An 8883-nucleotide genomic window follows, 5' to 3' on the forward strand; every position below is an offset into this window, starting at 1 on the left:
TTTCTCCGCGAGGAACCTTCGTGAGTTCGAAGAACTCGAAGTCTCGCGTGAGGTCTTGGACGAGTTTTAGGTAGGCGTCCATCCTTTCGTTGCGGACGTCGTAATCTCCGAGGTACTGGCTTACAACAAGTTGAGAGTCGCAGTAAGCGCTGATTCTTTTGGCCTTTACTGCCTTGGCGAGACGGAGCCCTGCGATGAGGGACTTGTACTCAGCTTCGTTATTTGACGCTGCAAAACCAAAACCGAATGACTGCCGGATGAGTTCTCCTGTTGGTGATTGCAGTTGCACTCCTGCCCCCGACCCTTTACTCGTGGATGAACCGTCGACGTGGAGGATCCAGTTTAAACTTGGTAGGATGAGGTCTTGCTCCAGCTCTGGTGTTAACTCGATCAAGAAGTCTGCAAGGACCTGTGACTTTGCTGCTGTGCGATTCTTGTACACGATGTCATGTTCGCTCAGCTCCATCGCCCATTTAGTCAACCGTCCTGACTGGTTGGTATTCTGCATGACCGTTCGGAGTGGTTGGTTTGAGAGCACTTTAATCGTGTGTGACTGAAAGTAGGGTCGCAGTTTCCTGGCCGAGGTGACGACAGCTAAGGCCATCTTTTCAAGTGTTGGGTATCTCGTCTCCGGCTCAGTCATTCTTTTACTTGTGTAAAAGATTGGTTTCTGTTCTCCCCGATCCTCTCGAATGAGCACGCTGCTGACAGCGGAGGATGTGATTGCTATGTAGAGAGACAATGTGTCACCGGCTCCTGGCTTTGATAGTACTGGGGGGGTTGTGAGGTAGTGCTTGAGTTGATTGAACGCCTCTTCGCATTTTTCATCCCAGACGAACCTCTTGTTGCCCCTTAGTAGCTCGTAGAAGGGAAGACACTTATCGGTTGATCGCGAGATGAACCTGTTGAGAGCTGCTATGCGTCCGGTTAGTCGCTGTACTTCGCGGCTGTTCTTTGGGCTTGGAAGATCGAGGATCGCCGAGATCTGCTTGGGGTTAGCCTCGATTCCTCGTTGAGTGACAATGTAGCCGAGGAATTCTCCCGAAGTGACACCGAAGGTACACTTGGCTGGGTTGAGCTTCATCCCGTAGTCATTCAAGATCTTGAAGCAGTCGCGTAAGTTGTTTAGGTGATCGTCGGCCTTGAGCGATTTGACTAACATGTCGTCGATGTACACTTCCATGGTGTTGCCTAGCTGATCAGCAAACATTCGGTTGACGAGTCGCTGATAAGTCGCGCCGGCATTCTTTAACCCGAAGGGCATCACCTTGTAGCAGTAGGTCCCTCTGTCGGTGATGAATGTCGTCTTCTCACGGTCGTCGGGATGCATTAAGATCTGGTTGTATCCCGAGAAAGCGTCCATGAAGGTTAGGAGTTCGATACCAGCAGTTGATTCGACGAGACGATCGATATGAGGGAGTGGGTAACTGTCCTTTGGGCACGCCTTGTTGAGGTCCGTGAAGTCGACGCATATGCGCCATTTGCCGTTTTTCTTTTTGACGACAACCGGGTTAGCCAACCATTCGGGGTATCGGACTTCGGTTATGAAACCCGCGTCGAGGAGCCTGTCGACTTCTTCGTTTACGGCTTTAGATCGTTCTGGACCGAGTTTTCGTCGCTTCTGTCGGATGGGTTTGAATGTTGGATTGACGTGCAGTTCATGAGAGGTAACTACGGGGTCGATTCCCTTCATGTCGGAAGTCTTCCAGGCGAACGTCGAGGCGTTGTCTTTGATGAAAGAGATGATCTTTGAACATACGTCGTCGGACAGGTAGACGCCAACTCGGATGATTTTCGTCGGGTCGGATTCATCAATTGCGACTTCGCGAACTTCCTCCTTCTGAGGGTATATCTTGTTGAGTGGTTTACTGACGGAGTTGACAAGGGAAGCTTGTTGCTGCATCTTTACAGTTGCGATCATCAGTTCTCTTGCGGCTTGTTGATTGCCCCGAATCGTCTGAGTTTTGCCGTCTTTTCCGGGAAACTTGATGCATTGATGATAAGTCGAAGGGACGGCTTTCATGGAATGCAGCCATGGTGTTCCGAGTATGGCATTATAGGGTGCTTTGGCGCGGATGACGGAGAACTTGACGGTGTGGGTTATACCACCTGCGTCAACTGGAAGGCGAATTGTCCCGATCATTTGCTCCGAGGCTCCGTTGAAGCCGGTGAGCGTGCGAGAAGAAGGCTTCATATCCCTTAAATCGACTCCCATTTTGTCGAGCGTGTCGCGAAAGATGAGATCGACTGAGCTGCCGGTATCAATAAGGACTTTTGTGACCAGACATTCGCCGATGTCAAGGTCGACGAGGAGAGGATCGTTATGTGGCATGTGGACGCCCTTGGTGTCTAGTGCTGAAAAAGTGATCTGGTGATCATTTTCGACTGGAGAAGGCCACTTCTGAGAGGTGGTTGCTTGACGTTTGTAATCTTTGACGGCTCGAACCGAGTCACCGCAAGGTGGTGATCTGCCCATTATTACACTAATGTGCGGGGCTCGGGTAGCTCGCATTGATTCGAGTTGCTTCCTCAAATCATCAGTTGTGTTCTCGAATGTAGGGATTTCTGCGGGCTGTTTCTTTTTCGATTCAAGACGTCGTCGCAGATCGGACCCTTTCGAACAGTTGAGTTGGATTCGCAAGTCGTCGGCCTTCGAATTGAGCTGGTCACGAAGGTCACCAGTTTGACCGACTCTCCGAGCGTTGCATTTTGAGATGGTCGCACGGAGGTCGGTGGTTCCTGTGTTTTCGTTCGTGGCGCTTTTTCGCTTCAATAGATTGCGTAGGTCTTTATCTGCTCTCAAGGGAGCGAGAGACTGCTTGTCCTTGCTGTTCAATTTATTGCGCAGATCTGGTTGCACTGTCGGGACGTCGTCATCTGAGGAGTCGCAAGGGCGAGAGAGTATGACTTCCACTCGTCGCCGGCGACGCGGGTGTTCGTCTTCTGACGAATCGTTGGCGGGGCCGACGTTGTGGATGGGAGTGCGCTCAGGGCTTGCTCTTTCCTCACTCGGGGCCGTGTTTTTTTGAGACTTCTGTGCCTTCTTCTCCTCGTTCTTACACCAGCTTTTAGTGTTTTTCGGTGTCGTAGGAGAAGTGGGCATTTGGATTGTCCCATTAGTGATCCCGTCGAAAAACTGCCCGATGAGGACCTTGCACTCCTTCGTGTCATGGGAATCCCTTTTGTGATAGAGGCACCATTTTTTCGGCTCCTCGGAGTTTGAACTCGCTGGTTCGGTTGGGGTTGATTGCTTCGGAGCGGAGTCACGATCCCAGTGGTTCCAGCCTTTCTCTCGCGTGATGGCTGCTGATTTTGGAGATTCCTCATCATCGACCGAGATAACGTAGCCTCGCTTCTGAGTGGTATTTCCACCGGAGGAGTGCTGGCGAGGCTCGGGGCGGGTGTCGTTTGTTCGGGAGGATCGTTGTCTCGCTGCTGCTTCTTTTGCGAACTTTGCTCTGGTGTCTTCTTCCATGCGGATAAAGTTGTGCGAGCGAGCGATGGCGTCGGAGACAGATTTTGTCGGATATCGGTAGAGATCCTGGCGGAATGTGGAGTCGACGTGCAAGGTATTCATCAAAGATTTGACGGCGATATGGTCGGGAATATCGATCTTTGAGACAATAGCTTTGAATTTCTCCATGAAGTCACAGAGACTTTGGTCGCTGGCGTGAGTGAGGTTCCACAAATCTGACACGGTCGCTTCATGGTTGGTGAACATGATATAGTTCTTAAGGAAAGCCGTCGAGAGGTCGTGGAAACAGTCGACGGAGTTCTCTCTGAGGCCGGTGAACCAAGTAAGGGCCGGTCCTTCTAGGGTTTCGACGAAGAGTTGGCAAAAGCCGGCGTCTTTGTCTTCGTCGGTCAGGTTTGCGCGTCGCATCGCTATGTTGAAAGATGTGACGTGAGTAGAAGGGTCAGAGAGACCTTTGAAGGTTGGAAGACGGAGTTTCTCCATCTTCTGTAGCCGCACGCCGGTAACCTTTTGCGTGAAAGGTGAACGAAGAGATTCCGCGAGTACATGCTCGATTTGGGGCGCGGACGTCGTCACCTGGTGGATCTTCGAATTAATGTCGAGGACCGACTGTTTCAACGCGACTAGTTCGCTTGCGGTGTGCGTGTTGGTGTCGTTACCGGCGCTTCGGTTATCGTTATCCCGCGTAGGTGCCAAGTCGGTGGTTCGTTCTGTGGCGAACAGGTGTCGACGATACTGCGCCGTTGAAGCTTCGACGTTTGCAGCGAGAGGAGCAAGGATCTTTGCTATCGCCGTGATTTGGTCAACTGCCGCCTTCTGCGCCGCTTCTTGTAGGGCGAGGCGTGCCAGGATAGTTTCCATAGATGCAGGATGAGGAAGTGGAGTTACTGGTGTAGGCGTAGGTGTCACCTCTGGAGCCGGTGTCACCTCGAGAGCTTTGCGCTCCTCGCCTTATGAAGAACTGTCGTTGCGAACGACCATAGTTCTGACGTTACTTTGCTAGTTGCCCCACGGTGGGCGCCAACTGTTTAATCGGAAAACGGTAATAAATAAGATGTGGGTTTAAACAAAGACGTCTTATTAATGGTCGGAAGTATCAACGTTCGATCGGTTACAAGGGGAAAGAAGAGAGTGCGACAGAAAGGAAGCCGGTGGCTCGATGAGCTACCGGAAAAGTACAACTAACGGCGAGATGAAGCAAAAGGTGAAAACCCTAATCTAGCCGCCAAGTCTTAGTCAGTGATTTCGGATCCTTCTCTCGTTGTCTCCCCTTTCCCTTATATAGACGTCCTGATGCCTCGTCCTTGACCTAATTTACGCCATCTTGGTGGGCCTCCTCTGCTGGGCCGAGAAGCCCGTAGGCGTCCGAGCAACCGCTGAGCTGGATGTACTTCAGTCGATGATGATCGACTAAAAGTACCCAAGAGTCAAGCCGAGAGACCTGACTCTTGAACCGACCGATCGAACCGTCGCTCTACCTAATCCGGGCCAGGCCTTTCTATTCCTCGGGCCTTGTGGGATGGTCAAATCCATCCTCTACAATGGGTTTGGAGTCCACAATTGAAAGTTGGGATTAAATTAAGAGGCTATCTCTGCAATTTGCAAAGTTAAGAACCGAACAGAAACATCCAGAAGTTCAAAAACACGTTTGTATAATCATGGCGAAGAGAGAGGCTCAAAGGTTGCGTCTTCAGGTGATGATGGAGGAGCACATCGTGGCTTGCACAGAAAGACGGAGGAAGAAGCGCATCGTGGCTTGCATAGAAAGACGGAGGAAGAAGCTTCACGGCGGAGAATAGGCATTCGTGGATTGTGTGTGAATCAAGAGGAAGAGAAACGGTGGAGTTGTTGCAGTGGCGGAGGAGAACAAGAGACGCCGTGATAGAGCAGATTCATTGGCTTGGACTGGTGAACACGAGTTGCAAATTTTAAGGAAAAAAATTCTTCATCGAGAAAGATGAAGAAGTAAGATATGTTCTAATTTTTTTTATTTTCTTTTAATTGATAACAGATATAAAAAGAAACCAAACAAATTGTCTCTAGTTTTAATTTGGTCACAGAGCTACAAACTGATCCACATTGTAATAAAAACTTATAAAGTAGCTTAGAATGTAAATCATTTGATCTTATATAATTTTTTTTTTTTGTCACAATATTAGCATTTTTTTTTCAATCTTATATATTAAAACAGAAGTCACAGCCTTGATTCATGTGTGATTTTTTAAAAAAATAGACCTAATAGACTTATTCTTAGAAAGTCATGTTACATTTAATATCTAATTTTATCATTTAAATTTTGGACCTACCAGAAATTTTTATTGGGCTATCAATAATTAGATTTAAACAATAGATGATCCATTGGATTTATAGATATTATAAATTAAATAGATATAATTTAATGTTGTAATACTATACCTCTATATGCTAAATATTTAAATATTTGCCGATGTTAACTTTTAAAACTATAAAGATTTTTTTTTAAATAACAAAAATCATATTATCTAACAATGATTAATCTTTACTACCTTAAACCAATGAAAACAAATTTTAAACTATATAGTTTATTTTAAAAATTAAACAAAAACTAAATGTTTAATTATTTACTCGATAATATAAATCTATGAAGTGAAAAGTCTAATTTTTTAAAAACTTTATATATTTGTGAAATGTTACAATATCTTTTAATATGACAATAAAATAATATTTTATTAATCTTTATATATATAGTTACGATTTTAATAATGAAATAATAATCCAAAAATATATATATATAAGAAGATACAAATACATGTGAAAGTTTGAAACAATATATTTAATGAAAAATATACAGTAAACTTATTATGTTTTAAAAATTGATAGACACATATATATTATAATATATACCAATTTAGAATTGAAAACAAAATATTCATATAAAAATAAATGAAAACAAAAACATTCGCGGGTTACGCGGATTAAGCAGTTATTCCCTTGAAAACAAACGTATTTTCATTTTAAAGCCCACAGTAGTTAAGTAGTATAATCCGGCCATAAAATTGGGCCCCAGACTACTGACTCCGATCAAACCCTAATTAAATCTTCCACTATCAGAATATATAAGCCTCTTTTCTTGTTAGCTCCATTTTGTCGCCTCTTCTGAATAAACCCTAGAGAGAGATTCACTCCTCAAACCCTAAACCATGGCTGACGGACTCGTCTTGAAAAGGCACCATGTGCGCCCACACCGATATGGTCACGGCTATCGCCACCCCCGTTGACAACTCAGACATGATCGTCACTTCTTCCCGCGACAAGTCGATCATCCTCTGGAAACTCAACAAGGACGAGAAATCCTACGGTGTTGCTCAGCGACGCCTCACCGGTCACTCTCACTTCGTGGAGGACGTTGTTCTCTCCTCAGACGGACAATTCGCTCTCTCCGGCAGCTGGGACGGTGAGCTTCGTCTCTGGGATCTTGCCACCGGAGCGTCCACGCGTCGTTTCGTGGGACACACGAAAGACGTTCTCTCTGTTGCCTTTCTCCACTGATAACCGTCAGATCGTGTCGGCTTCCCGTGACGGGGCGATCAAGCTGTGGAACACGCTTGGTGAGTGCAAGTACACGATCTCCGACCAAGGTGAGGGACACAAGCAATAGGTTAGTTGTGTTAGGTTTAGTCCTAACACCCTTGTGCCTACCATTGTATCTGCTTCTTGGGATCACACCGTGAAGGTCTGGAATCTCGCGAACTGTAAGCTTAGGAACACTCTCGCTGGCCACTCTGGTTACTTGAACACTGTGGCTGTGTCACCTGATGGTTCGTTGTGTGCTAGTGGTGGGAAAGATGGTGGGATCTTGCTTTGGGATTTGGCTGAAGGGAAGAAGCTTTACTGTCTTGAGGCTGGCTCGATTATTCACTCTCTTTGCTTCAGCCCCAATAGGTACTGGTTGTGTGCGGCCACGGAGAATAGTATTAGGATATGGGATCTTGAGAGCAAGAGTGTTGTTGAAGATTTGAAGGTTGATCTTAAGGCTGAGTCTGATGTTTCTGCTGGAACCGGAAACAAGACAAAGGTATATCACTTGTCAATAACTCTCTTGTTACAGTCTATTTCGGTAATGATTGATTCCAAATTTTGTCATTGTTGAATAACCTTAGCTCTGTGCATTCATTTCTATTGAATTAGATATTTCTCATCTGTAGATATGTCTGAATGTTATTCTTGTGAGGAACCTAACCAGTTAGCTCTTGTCTCTGATTTAGTAAGATTGCAATGTCTGAAAGTTATTCCATCTGCATGGTTTTTTAACTCTGTTGGTTACTCTGCGAATCTGATTTCAAATGTTTTTGGTATGAGATTTGACTATAGGGTTGTGTATGTTTCTAATGTGGATGCAAAATGCAGGTGATCTACTGCACAAGCTTGAACTGGAGTGCAGATGGAAACACATTGTTCAGTGGTTACACAGATGGAGTCATCAGGGTTTGGGGTATTGGTCGTTATTAGAGAGAAGACTGGAATCAATTTCCTATAAGTTATTTTTTATTCTCCTATTTTTCGATGGGCTCTTCTGTGTTAGTGTTTGAGATTGAATTTTTTCTCTTTTTTCCTGAACCACTCACAAGCATATGATATTGATCCATTGATTCTCTTTTTCATGTTTGGTTTTCACTTGCACCACATAGAAAATCTCAAATTAAAGATAGTAAAGAAGTCTGAAAACATAAGACCATATCTATTACTTACGTGAAAAGACGTTCTTGCAAGTTACGCGAAGCACCCATGGACTATTAAGGCAATCACGTTCCACCTCTCCAAATGTGACTCCGCTAAAACGTTTTCTTCCAGCGACTAGGTATCTTATAAGCGGATGGACTGCTCCTGTGTTCCTATACTTCACTTTATCCTCTGGCATGTGAACAAGTTGGTCGCATTTAATACTAGAGAACGCATCACCTAGCCTGTTCTACTGAAAGTACACTCATTTAAGCCTGTTCTACTGAAAGTACACTCATTTCCCTCTGAAACCAAGCCCTACCACCACATTTTCAAATCCTGTAACAAAAACAAGAGTCATGAATCAAGAAATCTCAGGTTCGCTTTCAGCTACAACAAGAGAGGAATTCCTGCTAATAGCATCTCCGAAAAGGAAATTTTGAAGTTTCTAAAACTCTATATTTGAAGTTTAAAGGTGTTTTTCTGCAAAAGCAAAACTTCAAACTTAACTTCAAAACTATTTATATTTTATACTATGGTCCTTGTATTTTTCATAACTAATTTGAATTTATAAAACTTTTGTAAATAACTAGCACATATATAAACATATTACAACAATATTAATTAATAAAATATTATATTAAAATATAAAATTTTAAACAAAATAACTTAATTAATATTAAACTTCAAGCAAAATACCATATTATTCC

At 44.6% G+C, this 8883-nt stretch overlaps 1 pseudogene; it reads left to right on the forward strand.

The window, feature by feature from the left end:
- Window positions 1-6401: 6401 nt before the first annotated feature.
- LOC111206340 lies at window positions 6402-8113 on the forward strand (annotated as a pseudogene).
- The last annotated feature ends 770 nt before the right edge of the window (window positions 8114-8883 follow it).

Source organism: Brassica napus, chromosome C5, assembly GCF_020379485.1.
Source record: "Brassica napus cultivar Da-Ae chromosome C5, Da-Ae, whole genome shotgun sequence".
Classification (NCBI taxonomy): Eukaryota; Viridiplantae; Streptophyta; class Magnoliopsida; order Brassicales; family Brassicaceae; genus Brassica; species Brassica napus.